Consider the following 14,260-nt stretch of genomic DNA (forward strand, 5'->3'; position numbering starts at 1 on the left):
TGCTGCCACATGGGCCTTCAGTTCCAGCACTTGGGAGGCAGAGACAGGAGGATCTCTGGGTTCAAGACCAGCCTGGTCTCCATAGTGAGTTCCACGATAGCCAGGGCTACATAGTGAGACCCTGTCCTGAAAAGCTAGAGAAACAAAAACAAAAAAACAAAACAAAACATAGAAACAAACAAAAATGTTGGCAGTTTTCTTCTGCTTGTTAGATTGACTTATTCATTGATTTGTTTGTTTGTTTATTTGTTTGTTTGAGTCAGAGTCTCCTGTAACCCAAACTGGTCTTGATCTAATTGCTAAGGATGACTTTGAACTCAATCTTCCAGTCACCTTCAAAGTGCTGAGATCACAGGTTTCTGCCAACCGTGATTCAATTAGCTTCCTTTATTCCAGTCTCCTCTTCCTGTCTGTCCTAGGACACCGTGTCACTTAAAAACATGTTTTCTGCTGAGTACATGAAAACGTTCCAGCAGTGACATTTATCAACTTAATTGCTGATTAATATATGAATCTTGTTCAAGGTGTTTCTCCTTCCAAGCATTGCCTTGGAGACTGAAGATCAGATGTTTAAAGACATTGTGTTTTCTTTTGTTTTTGAGCCAGGGTCTCAGGTGTAGCTTGGCTTTAAGTTCACTGTGTAGCTGAGGCTGATCAGGAACTTCCTGGCTCTTCTCTCTCCTAAGGACCAGGGTTGTAGGTTTGCCCGACACATCTGATTTCTTTGGTGTTATGGATGGATCCAAGGGCTTCCTGAAAGCTAGAGAAGCACTCAACAACAGAGCTACAGCCTAAGCCCTTTACTTGTGGTCCTCCTGCATCAGCGTACTCATGTTTACATTACAGGCTTGCGCTACTAGGCCTAGCTAAAACATTCTTAAGTGTTCCTAGATGTATATTTTACCTTCCAGGTGTGTGTGTGTGTGTGTGTGTGTGTTTAGATTTGGGAAGACATGAAGAAATTGGCTGTGATTTTTAAATTTCTTTAAATTTATTTTTTGTTTTTTTTCGAGACAGGGTTTCTCTGTGTAGCCCTGGCTGTCCTGGAACTCACTCTGTAGACCAGGCTGGCCTTGAACTCAGAAATCTGCCTGTCTCTGCCTCTCAGGTGCTGCGATTAAAGGTGTGCGCCACCACTGCCTGGCTCTATTTTTTATTCTTTGAGGTAGCTGGGTTAGGTTCAAAAGTGCTTAACAACCCAGCCTTCTCCCTACCCCCCAAAATTGGTATCTAGCTGCTTCTATGTGCTGTTTCCTCCTGTGAGGCAATTCAAATTTTCTGTTTGTCAGTGTTTTCTGGATCATGTCTCTTTACTTTTCCACAGCATATTTTTATCTCAGTCTAATTTCATTTTGTCCCTGCTACCATACATCAGTTGCTTTGCTCAGTGACCTTACTGTCAAACACAAATGACGTTTTCTTTTTAAAATAGTGTTTTTCTACAGATACGTTTTGCCTGCATGTATGTTTGCCAGAATAACCTGTGAGGGTCTCACATCCCCTGGGACTGGAGTTACAGATGGTTGTGAGCCACCATGTGGGTGCTGGGATTTGAACTTGGGTCCACTGGAAGAGCAGCTGGTGCTCTTAATTGCCAAGTCATCTCTCCAGTCCCCCAGATGGCACTTTTCATTCTTCAGTTTTGTTATCAATCTGCTTCTGTAAGCTGATTGATTCATTTTGAGACAGGGTCTCTTTGTATAGTCCTGGGTGGCCTGAACAGGGAACACCTTCCTTGTCTCTGCCTCCGAGTACTGGAACTAAAGGCTTGCACCAAGTCTGGCCCAAGATTAATTTTTTTATTTTATGTGTGCACCTGAGTGTGCACACATTCACCACCTTTATGTGGGTGACCGAGGAGGCCAAGAGAGCACATCACATCCCTTGAGACTGGAATTACAGACAGTTGTGAGGGTGGTGGGAACTGAACCTGGGTCCTTGCAAGAGTAGCATGTGCTTTCAATTTGAGGTTTCTACTTTACAGTTTTCTACTTTGATATTCTATGGGAAGGAAGGCTTAGAAAACCATCACAGCCACAAATGATCAGACATTTAGCCCAGCATAGTGGTGCTCATCTGTGATCTTCACACTGGAGAGGCGGAGACACAATGGATTCAAGGCCAGTCTCAGTAGTTCACTACCTTGAAGGTAGCCTGGGCTAGTTTTGATCCTATCTCAAAAAGGAAAGAGGGCAAGAGGGTGGAAGTGGGGGCAGACTCTCAAACAGAAAGACATTCTTTTTTTTTTTTTTCCGAGACAGGGTTTCTCTGTATAGTCTTGGCTGTCCTGGAACTCAACTTTGTAGACCAGGCTGGCCTCGAACTCAGAAATCCGCCTGTCTCTGCCTCCCAAGTGCTGGGATTATTAAAGGCGTGCGCCACCACCGCCCGGCCAGAAAGACATTCTTTTTTGTTTGTTTGTTTTTTGTTTTTTTCAAGACAGGGTTTCTCTGTATAGCCCTGGCTGTCCTGGAACTCACTTTGTAGAATAGGCTGGCCTTGAACTCAGAAATCCACCAGGCTCTGCCTCCCGTGTGCTGGGATTAAAGGCATGTGCCACTACGCCTGGCGCAGAAAGACATTCTTTTAGAGGATTTTGAAGTCATATATTTATTTTCCCAGAAAATTAGTAAGAACAAAATGAAAAACTGTTATAACTAATAACAGTGCAGTCACATGACAATGTACAGGAATCACTAAGGGTGGCCTTCCCAGTTCAGCATCACACACCCCCCCCCTTCCTGCAGCCTCCAGCTTGTGGACCCACTACTACACCAGCACCCTGTCTGCCTGCTGCCAGGCTCCCCTCCACGATGGTCAACAGACTCACACTCTGAAACCATAAGCTCCAAAAAACCTTTCTTTCTATAAGTCGCCTTGGCAGTGGAGTCTTATCACAGCAGTGGAGAAGTAACCTAGGGCATATGTTTCATTGGAGGTAGGAGAATGATGTGAACTGACTTGTGATTAGAAAGAATATTGTTGTTGATGTATGAAAATAAATTGTAGAGGAGCTCAAGACTAGTGGCTAGAATTTACACACCTCCTCTACTAATTCAGATGAGAGTTGAATTGATGGTAAGTTGGATGGAGTTGTAACAGTAACTTTTATTTGCCTGATTTACATCATTGTCATCTTAGAGACTAATTGTCTCAGCGGGCTAACCTAGGCCTGATCTTGGAAGCTTCCAGCCTCTGTACAATCTTAGGCCTAGAATGTTTTCAGCCTCAGACTTACTGCTGAATAAGCTCACCCTTTCTAGCTCTTTTTGAACTCTTGCTGGCTGATTCATCTCAGCTGTTCTGGCTAACATTCCTCTCCAAACTGACTGATTTAATCAGGCTTCTCTCAGTTTCTTTTGAATTACTCTGCTTGGCCTCAAACTAACTCTGGCAATCAGTCTCTGGTTCTTTCTCTTTTCATCTATATCTATCTAACTTGCTCCTTCTGCAACCTGTTTCTCTGTAAGACTGGCCTGGTAAAACTGCCTTCCTCTCTTTCTGCACTCCTCCTTCTTAAGTAGCTTCCCTTCCCTCTCTTTCCTCCTGAGAGTTGAGCATATCCTATTCTGTCCAATCTTTCTCTGATTCATCATTTTGTCTTCCACTCAATTAGATAATCACTTTCAAACATGGGTGCTTCCTTCTATAAACTAACTTTACCTTCATTGTTTGGGATTAAAGATGTGTACTATGGCTGTGCCACAGAAATAATTTTTTTCAGTAATTAGCACAATCTTGGGGTTCTTGTATGATCAAATATCTTGCAACAAGGAGTGATGGTAGAAAAGCTGTAGAGATGTAGACAGAGTCTGTGTGTTTTGTTTGTTTGTTTTGTTTTTTGGTTTTTTCGAGACAGGGTTTCTCTGTATAGCCCTGGCTGTCCTGGAACTCACTTTGTAGACCAGGCTGGCCTCGAACTCAGAAATCCGCCTGCCTCTGCCTCCTGAGTGCTGGGACTAAAGGCGTGCGCCACCACACCCGGCAAGTCTGTGTGGTTTTGGGAATGAGGTTGAAGGCCTGATTGGGTCTTATTATAGTTGAGGGTGTGGGGCAAAAGTGAGGAGTAGTGGGTAACTTCTAAATTGCTACATGGAATTAGGTGAATAAGCGGCGTTGTTATTCATCGACAAGGGTAAGAATAACAGAACACTTTTGTAAAGGATTTAGTCTTAGCCATGCCAGATTTAAGATGCTTGAAATAGATAGTTGAATGGAAAAACCTGGCATTTCTAGGGAGAAGGAGGAGCTGGAATTTCAGACTTGGAAGTTCTCAGCATGTGGACAAATTTGAAGTTACAGAATTAAATCAGGAGGGCAGCTAAGGGTGGCGTGAGGCTACTGCAGAGAAGCTTCAGAAAGGAACAGCTATGGAGGGAGGCAGAAATCCAGACGTTAAAACACAAGTCAGATGAAGAAGCGCTTCAGAGCTGTGTGGCGGTACACATCTAGGATCCCAGCTTAGTGGCTAAGGCAGGAAAGTCGTGAATTCAGGCCAACCTGAATTGGGGACTGGGGGTGGGGGAGCAGAAATGTCTTTCAGGAAGGCGTCGTCAGCTGTGTTGGATGCTTTTGAGGGTCAGGTAAGAATGGGAGTTCTTGAAGGTTGATAACCTGGAGATTACTGTGTCTTTGTCTAAAGCTGTTGACTAAGGAATGAAAATTGAAGTCCGAGTGCAGAGGAATTGGGAAGATGAAACATGCATTTAATTCCCCCCCCCCTTTTTTTTTCATAGAACACAATGACTGTTTTGTTTAGAAGTCAGTTTCTTTTCTTGTTTGATTTATCCTTATCAGTGCTGGGGATTAAACTCAGCACCTGTGCCATGCCATGCTAGGCAGGCATTCTGTCAGGGAGGTAGATCTGTTGTCCCCTCCGTCCCTCTTTACCTGTGTTCAGTGTTTGCCTGAGTGTATGTATGTTCTTGTGTGTGGGCACCCATATATATGGGTGCATGTGCATTGTTGTTTGTGTGTATTTAGTCCTGAAGTTAATGTTGGATGTGTTCTTTGTTTTCCACCCTCTACCCTGCCCAGCAGGGTCTCACAGTGTAGCTCTGGCTGGCTAGAACTACTATCTAGACCAGGCTGGCTTCAGATTTACAGAGATCTGTCTGCCTTTTCCTCCTGAGAGCTAGGATTAAAGACATAAGTCACTTTCCACTTTAAATGGAGGAAAAGTCTCTTGCTGAACCTTGAGATGCCTGGCGGTGAGTGCTGGCATTCTAGGTGTCCATTATACTTGCCCAGAGTTTTCGGGGGCTTCTGAGGATCTGGACTCTGGCCTTCCCACTTGCTCCACAATTGCTTTATCTACTGAGCCACCTGCCCAGTCCTCATCCCAACCCCACTTTTTCTTCTTTTAGATAGGGTCTTGTGTACCCCAGGTTGGCTTTAACCTGTGTGGTTGAGGGAGGCCCTTAACTACTGGTTCTCCTGCCTGCTTCCTGTATTTCCTCAGTGCCAGGATTACAGGCTAGAGCTAACAAGCCAGTTTTCTTTTAAATAACTCTGGCTGTGTACATCAAGTAGACAGAACTGGCACTCCTCCTGCCTTCACCTCCTTAATGCTAGGATTACAGTTATGTGACACCTAATATAGATTTCCTCCCACTTTGAGACAGGGTCTTACTCTGTAGCTCAGGCAGGCTCAATTTGCAACAATCCTGCCTCAGCTTCTTGAGTGTGCTGGGATTACTAGCATGAACAACTTTTTTTTTTTTTTTAATTTCCTGTCATTGTTACTAAATCCTTACCTATTTGTATCCCAAAGATTATATTTTTACTGAAGTATTATAGTTTCCCAATATTTCATGCTAGTGTTTTAAGTGATGTTCTGCTTTCTAAAACCCTGCTGTCATTGGGGCTGGTACAATACAAGCAGTGGGTAAGGGAATCTGACTTTAAGGGTTTAGGTTCCTGGCTTTGGGAAAAAGTAGGCAGATTTGACCTTGGCCTTAGGGTGGCCTTAGTTTTCCCAGCTGTCAAATAAGGATAACAAGACCAGTTTAGCTCACAGTGGGTGGTTGTGAGGTATGACTGACTATTAATGAAAATAATTGTAAAACATTTTTGCAAGTTCAAGTGTGATATAAATGTTAAATAATAGTTCTTTATTGGGATGTTGTGAAAATTAGCAACATGCTGTCTGTTAGAGGCTTAAGTTCCTTTTGAGAAAGGTGATATATTTTTTTAAAATACTATTTGGGGAAAAAAGTCTCAGAATTTGTGACATGATATTGCTACCCTAATTTCTAGAATGTATCAGTTATGACACCTAATGAAGCAATGTCTTATTAAAGACACATTTCCCTAGAGATTTATTACAATATCACTTTACCGGTTCCTATTATAGGGATTTTTTTTTTTAAATTTAGGAGAAAACTTTAAACTTCATTATTTGTGTGTGTGTGTGTGTGTGTGTGTGTGTGTGTGTGTGTGTGTGTGTGTGTGCGTGTGTGTGCATACTCTCAAGTGCATGTGTGGAAGTCAGAGGACAGCTTTGTGGGGTCAGTTCTGTCCATTTTTACATGGGTTCTGAGGCTTGTGGGGCAAGCATCTTTAACCACTGAGTCACTTGGCCAGCCTCTTTTATATGATTTTTCATCCTCTTGGGTTTTGGGTCATGTAGAAGGATAAGTGGGACTCTGTAGTACTTAGAATAGTGTGGAGTGTGTACTAATCTGTATTTAAAGCTTCATAACAAATCAATAGAAACACTAAAAGCATTTTCTTTCTTTCTCTCTTTCTCTTTCTCTTTCTCTTTCTCTTTCTCTTTCTCTTTCTCTTTCTCTCTCTCTCTCTCTCTCTCTCTCTTTCTTTCTTTCTTTCTTTCTTTCTTTCTTTCTTTCTTTCTGGTTTCTTCGAGATAGGGTTTCTCTGTGTAGCCCTGACTGTCCTGGAACTCACTCTGTAGACCAGGCTGGCCTCGAACTCAGAAATCCGCCTGCCTCTGCCTCCCAAGTTCTGGGTCTAAAGGCGTGCACCACCACCACCCGGCTAAAAACATTTTCATTGTAGTGAATGCTATATAGACACTTGAGTGCAATTAGGCAGTGGTTCTCAACCTGGGGTCGAGACTCCTTTGGCAGATCTCTGTCTCCAAAAATGATTACATTAGAACTCAGAACAGTTGTAAAATTATAGTTGAGAAGTTGCCACAAAATAATCTTATGGTTGGGGGGTCAGCACAACGTGAGGAAGAACTGTACTAAAGGGTTGCAGCATTAGGAACCTTGAGAAGCACTGAGTTAGGTGATGGCTTCAATTAGGATTTGAAGAAGGCAAAATTAGCACTGTATTCCACACCCGGTTCTAAATGTAGAGTCAGTGCCGTCATTATCTATCATGTACTTGGGACATGCTTGAAATTTGAATCTCTTGGACTTTTTTTTCAGTCTCTAAAGTGACACTGACTATAGGGGAAAATTAGGATGTAGTCTAGACCTGATACAAGGGGAAAGTGAACTCTTTAGGTGGTGAGATTGCTGACAGGCTCAGAACTTCTTCCTGCTTATAGTTGTGTTGGGATTCTCCGTGTTGTCTACAGCCTAAGGACCTGTCTTTCTAATTTTCTAATACTGATTTTCTGTAGGTTGGAATTGAATCTGAATCCTCAGAATTTAGATTTCCCCTTCACTCCACTATGTCTCCTCCTTGACCTGCCCCTCTCCATTTTGAATACAGGAGCTCGTGTAGCTAAAGTTGGTCCTGACCCTTTTCCCAAGTGTGAGGATTACTTCATGTGTTAACTCACCTGGTCTCCATTACCTCTTATGTCAAGGACAAGTAAAAGCTTAGGTTCTTTTTCTTCTCTGATGTTCCCATCTTGCTTTTCCTGTACACAAACTCTATTTGAGAGGTGTGTGTGTGTTGTGTGTGTGTTGTGTGCACATGCACTTGGTGACTGGACAAGGAGATCCTGGCCTAGCCCGGTGACACGAAACAAACCCTTGAGCTACTTGGGAAGCTAAGGCAGGAAGATCTCAACTTTAAGGCCTGACTTGGCTAAGGTGCATGGAAGGCTAGTCTGAGTGTCTAAAAATGAAGGTTAACAGAAGAGACGTGGCTTGGCGTAGACTGTGTGTCTAGCATGCACGAAGCCCTACAGCAATCTGTTACCTACACATGCTTGCTTTCCTTTTTAGATTTATCATTTTATTTTATGTATATGAGTGTTTTGCCTGCATGTATTTATGTGTGTCTGGTGCTTGCAGAGACCAGAAGAGGATGTTGGATCCTCAGACAGGGGAAATTCAGATTGTTGAACTACACTGTTGGTGCTGGGAACGGAACCACTTAGGTTTTTTGAAAAAACAGCTTCTCTTAACCACTGAGCCCTCTCTCCAGGAGTTCCACCTACCCCGTTTTTTGTTTTTTGTTTGTTTTTTTTTTTGTTTTTTTGTTTTTTTGTTTTTTCGAGACAGGGTTTCTCTGTATAGCCCTGGCTGTCCTGGAACTAGACCAGGCTGGCCTCGAACTCAGAAATCCGCCTGCCTCTGCCTCCCGAGTGCTGGGATCAAAGGCGTGCGCCACCACGCCCGGCACCTACCCCGTTTTTAAAAGGGTCTCTGGTCTTGGCTGGCCTCTCCCTTTGGAGTTTAAGATGACTTTGAACTTTAGATTCTGTCTCTAGCAAGTGCTGGGAATATAAGCCAGTGGCTAGTACTCAGCCCTTGACCTCACGGATCTCATATACCACTTCGTGCTCTTTGAATACTTTCTCCTTTGCTTTTATTCTTTTTCTTAGTGGCTTGTAAAAATTCCTTGTATATTGTTGGCATCAACTCTTCTTAATAAGCATTGCAAATACCCTTTTAGGCTATGAATAGGAAGTGAGAAGGCAGCCTCTTGCAGCAAATGCTAATTCAACATGGTGTTTGGTTAAATTAGTTGCTTGCCCTTGGTTATTGGAGCAATGGTAAGCCTCTTTTGTTTCTCCTCTTTCAGAGACACATAGAACAGCTCCTTCTGTCTGAACTAAAGTTTGGCTCTGTGTTGGTTATAATTTGCTTTTTCTGGCTGGCACAGCCTTCTTTTTGTTTTCTGTCTTCTGACAGATTATAGGATTGTGGGGAAACAGCGTCCAGGGCTTTTTCAGGAACTGTGCCATTTTATCTACAGGAGAAGCCATTGGCTTTGGCACTAAAGAAAATTGGCTCTGTATTTAAAGATGCCAAATCATGCTTGATCCGCAAGCTTGCTGTCTCATTTTGTGTATGTGTGTGAAACTTTTTCAAGATGTTGGCTTTTTTTCTTTTTCTACCATGTGCTACCCCATCAGTATGAGGAATTAACTAACAACTTATCCCACCAGCAGCCCACTCCAACACACACAGCCCAAGCATCCTAAACCACAGAGGTAGGGGGCCTTCTGAGGATCAGGGAGGTGTGTACCACAGTGTCCCTTTTGAATACCTCACCCATCTTCGAGCTTTTTATTTTTCCGGGTTTATCAGCTAACGACTTTTCCATGGAGTTCTGAATTATTTAGTTGTAGGAATGATTTACCAGCCAAGGTGTCCTTCTGGTTTATTTGCTGTTTTGTTCTGAGTTTGAGCTAGGGTTTCACCTTGCTGTCGGTGCTAGCCTGAACTCACACTGTAATCCACGCTTTCCTTGAACTCAGATGCCTCCTCAATAGAGTCAGAAGCTTGATCCACCGTGCCCTGCTCCTCCACGGGCGCTCCCGACATAGGTCAGTCAGTCCCAGGTCTCTCAGCCTAGGCTGGCCTCCAACTTCTGATCCTCTTGCCTCTACTACTATGCCTGCTTTTCGTGGGGACTGAACCTAATTCTTAATACATGCTAGGCAACCATTCCACCAACCAAGCTACATCCCCAGCATACCCCCTCTTTGTTTTATTAAATGAACCTCATATATTGCTATACCACTACAACCCAAGAAACCATACCGTTTTGAGTATATTCCACCCCAGCCCCAGTGACCCATTAACACTGCCATTAGCCATTTAAGTTTGGGTATAGACGTCCAGTTAATGCAGCGTCAGTGTTACTGTTTTAACAACGTTGGGCATGTACTGCTAAGGAGACCTGGTCCGTCTGCATCTTAGTTATACTGAAACCTGATAAGGAAGTGGTCATTTCAGGGTTATTGGATGTAGATGCCTTGGATGCGACACAGGTTGAAGCCAACTTTGTGACCTTTGTACGTTTCCTTTTATTTATTTTTGCGGAAGATTTGGTGTGTTCCCTTCCCACGTCCACCAACTTCCAGATACATACTTTCTCACTTCTCTCCTTCCCCCCCATTTCTCCAAGGGAAAGCATGAATTTCCAACAGATAAAATCGTTGCAATTGATTGATACCTAAATCTTTCCATCGTTTTGACAGAATTCAGTTGATTAGTCTGAGAAAAGGAAGGTAAAGCGGAGAGGCCTGGAGAGCATCCTTTTTGTGGTTGGGTGTCTTCCGGTGGTTACTTGGTTTGGAAGTCAGAAGAAGCGTTTTGGCAGGAAACACCCGGGGGCTGGTCACTTTTAGTACCCAGAGTGGGTGGAGGAGCAGGAGAAGTGGCGGGCGGGGCATCACCTGGCCCAGCCGCTGGATGCTTGGCTCCCAGCTTCGTTGTGGGCACCAGGAGAGACGGGGGCAGCGGTAACAAAGAGGAGCCGTGCCGGGGCCGGGGCCGCGGGTAGCTGGCCTATCCCCGGCGGCTGACCTCCCAGTGGGCCTCCCCAGTTGGCTGTTTGGCAAGTCGCTCTGCTGGTTCCTTGGCTCAGGATTGGCTGTGTAGACAGGAGGGAGCTTGCAAAGAGCAGGGATGGAGTTGAGGGGGCGGGGCTGGCTTCCGGCGGTGGAGGGGAGAGAGCCGGAGCCGGCTGGGGGAGGGGGTGTAGGCGCACCGCGGAGTGCAGCGCTCTCGGTGAGCCTGGCACCCGGAGTAGCCGTCTCCCCCTCCCCCTGCCTCAGCCTATAGAAGCCCTCTCTCTTCTGTCCTCCCTGGTCTGGGGCAAGCAGGGCTGCACTGTCCCAGGCCGGCGGGGCGGAGCCCGGAGCCCCACTGAGAGCTGCAGAGCCAACATCACCTCCTGCCCAGGGCGCAAGGTGTGTGTGTTTTTTCTAACGCCACCGGGACTTTAGCCGACTTAACCTTGTAAGAGAGGGGAAATGGAATGGGAAGTATGATCTCTGCGTCTCATCACCTTATCTTTATTTTCCAGTTGTACCTTTCATCCTTCTTTCTGTCTCTGCATCTCATCCCTGCAGCTGGTTAAGGAGATTCAGGACACTTCTCTTTTTACCGACGTGTAGATGTCGGCCGCGTAGTAAATTGCACAGATGGGAAAAAGAGGAGCCTTTTTCATGTGGCATCTGATGCAGTAAACCGGAGGGGGAAAGATAGAACCCAGGATTGGCTTTTTTAAACTATACAGCATCTGTGTTCATTACGGCTGCCCTTATTCTCCTCTTTGGGTCGGTCTTAATCAGCAGCAGTAATCTTAAAGAGGCGGAGGTTTTGGTTGGAAGGAGGAGCAGCCCTCCGGCCTTGGTAGTTAAAAGCAATCCTGATAATTGTTAGTGATTAACTCTGGTAAAGTCTCTTTCTTGAGAACACTGTCACAGGCTTTGTGTATTGGCTCAGCCCTAAAGGAGAAAGAGCTGGAGCCGGGAAACTTACCTTCTTACTGAACTTGAAGGCCTTACTTACCAGCCTCTCCATTGCTGTATGTCTTATAGTCATAGGTTTCATGACTATAAAGTATATAGTCATATATATACTATACATAGTATTCATGGGCTCGTGAAGGGATTTGTTTCTGTCACCAAAGCTGCATCTTTTAAAAAAATGTAGTCTGATTTGTCTTTTTAAGAGTTCTTCTTAATCTTTTAATAATTTGGGTGGCTGAATAATTACAATTTAGACAATTTTTATTTTTGGAGTTCTTTGCCTTTGAAACTTAATAATTTTTTTTTAAGAGGAACTCCCTCTATAGTTTAGGTTCAGCCTGCCATGGAATTCCTATCATCCTGCTTTAGCTTCCTGCAAACTACTGGCAATTAACAGGTGTGCACCACTGTGCTAGATCTGAATCCTTTCTGAAATACATGGGTCTCTCCAGCTCCAATTAGGGAATTCTTTACATATTTTAAGTAGAAGGAAAGTTACCAATCGAAGGTGAAATGCCCAGAAATTACAGTATTAGGGACAAAGGGTGTGCTTTTGGATGTCAGTGTCCATGTTATCTTTGCTTTTTGTTTTGTTGTTATTTTTTGAAGACAGAGTCTCCCTGTGTAGTTGGCCTGGTAGCCAGGTTGTCCTGGAGTTTACAGCAGTCCACCTAAGCTGCCTTTGCCTCAGCAGTGCTGGGATAACAGCCACCATCCCCGGCTTCTCTTCATGTTGCGCATTTTCGATCAGACTGGCTTTATTTTTGTGTTGATTAGCAAAGAGGAGCTATGTCAGAAGAGGTGAGCACCAGTGTCTTGACAATATTTTATATAAATATTAACTAAAGTGATTCATTTATTGTCCTATTCCAGGTTTAATTCCCAGTGGCTGTTGTAACTAGAGTTCAGTTTTGAAGATGTAATTGATGTTCTGCAGCTGTGTCACAGTTTTAGCTGGATGAGTAATTTTTCTTGATGATTTATTTTATCTCTAACCAGTCAGGAACAATTGGGATGAGAGTCAAGTATGGAAAATAGGGGACTTGGGACGGAGCTTAGATGATAGGGTGCTTGCCTAGGGGACTCTGTCAAAACAAGGGAGGAAAGATTAGAGCTTCAAGGCCAACCTGGCCTTCACCACCCTGTCTCAAAACAATAAACAGAAGAGAGGTAGAAAGGGACAGGAAGTCACCTCAGTGATGGAAAAATAAATCAGGAAATGAACTTTGTCTCCACGTGTGTATACACACACACACACACACACACACACACACACACAAATACATATTTTATACATTTCAAGTAAGTATTAGTATTGAATTTTTAAAAAAAAAGAAAACCACAATAATCCTATGTTGGCTTAAAAAAATTTTTTTTTAAATGCTTTTATCCCTAAGGGCTCCAAATTATGTTTAAATAGGGAAGAGAGCTGATCCTCCGGACAGAGCTTACCTAACTCGTTACAGAGAATAGTGTTAACATCACCGACTCACGCTTTGGACGGCTAGTGTAGTGAATAAAATATAAAATATTTATTTTTGTCTGTTTGAGACAGTGCCTCACTATATAGTTCTGGCTAGTCTGGAGTTCAATACGTAGACCAAGCCGGTGTCAAACTCAGGAGATCCACCTGTCTTTGCCTTCCTTGCTCTGGGACGATAGTGTGACTGTGACTCCTTTGAAGTGTGCTTGGCTCTCTAGCAAGGTGGGGAAGCAGTAGGCAGAGAAGTACCAGGAACCATGCTGCTTTTGATCTGTTTGCCCCCCTGTTTGATACCCTAGATTTTTCTTTTCTCTTCTCCCAGGTGTGAACACTTAATATGGCTTTTTATGAAGTTACATTGTACTTTGCTCCAGGTTTTTTGTCTTGTTTTTGAGATTGGGTCTAACTCTGTAGCAGAGTCCAGCCTTAAGATGTATGTGTGTGTGTATGCATGTGCAGGGTAACTGGTCTCCGTGGAGGCCAGAGGTTGATCAAGAAATTTTCTTTTCTTTTTAAAAAAAAAAAAGGTCTTAAAATTTTCATTTTATGTATGTAGGTGTTATACCTGTGGATCACCGGTGTGCCTGGTGTCCCTGAAGACCAGAAGAGGGCATGGGATCCCCTGTAACTTGTGTTATAGACAAAATGATTGTAAGCTTTTGTGTGGGTGCTTGGAATTTAGTCCAGGAAGAGCAGCCAGTGCTGTTTGTTAGCTTCTGAGCCATCCCTCTATCCCCTTTACTATACTCAGTCAGGATTTCTTACTGGATTGGACTGTGCTGACTCAGACAGAGCAAGCTTCCTTGCTGCCCCTGATCTCTGACCTAGCACTGTGGTTTTAGATATGTGGATGTTAGGGACCTAAATTCAGGTTGGGTTTGGTTGTTTGGTTGTTTGGTTTTGGTTTTAGTTTAGTTTTTTTGAAACAGGGTCTTTATGTGGTTCTGGCTGCCCTACTATGTAGACCTAGCCTGGAACTCACGGAGGTCCTCCTGCCTCTGGCTCCCATGTGCTGGGATCAGAAATGTGCATCACCACAACTGGCCCCCAGATTCAGGTCTTTATGCTTGTATAGCAAGGAATTTACCCATCGAGCCATTTCCTTACCTCTGGTCTTGGACTCCAGATCCTCCTGCCTTAGACTA

At 43.9% G+C, this 14,260-nt stretch overlaps 1 protein-coding gene across 4 annotated transcripts in view; it reads left to right on the forward strand.

Annotated features, from left to right (window-relative positions):
* The window catches only part of Fam222b (family with sequence similarity 222, member B), a 62,650-nt gene that overhangs the window by 10,080 nt on the left and 38,310 nt on the right, over nt 1-14,260 (forward strand). Inside the window, exon 1 of one of the 4 annotated variants that reach the window (XM_030245839.1) lies at nt 10,790-11,068. The exons of 2 other annotated variants lie outside the window; for them this stretch is intronic. The gene's annotated coding sequence lies outside the window, so the exon portion shown is untranslated. Of the gene's footprint in view, nt 1-10,789; nt 11,069-14,260 lie in introns of those variants that run through there. One more of the 4 variants, NM_001364110.1, reaches the window with a different exon arrangement.

Source organism: Mus musculus, chromosome 11 (assembly GCF_000001635.26).
Source record: "Mus musculus strain C57BL/6J chromosome 11, GRCm38.p6 C57BL/6J".
Lineage (NCBI taxonomy): Eukaryota > Metazoa > Chordata > Mammalia > Rodentia > Muridae > Mus > Mus musculus.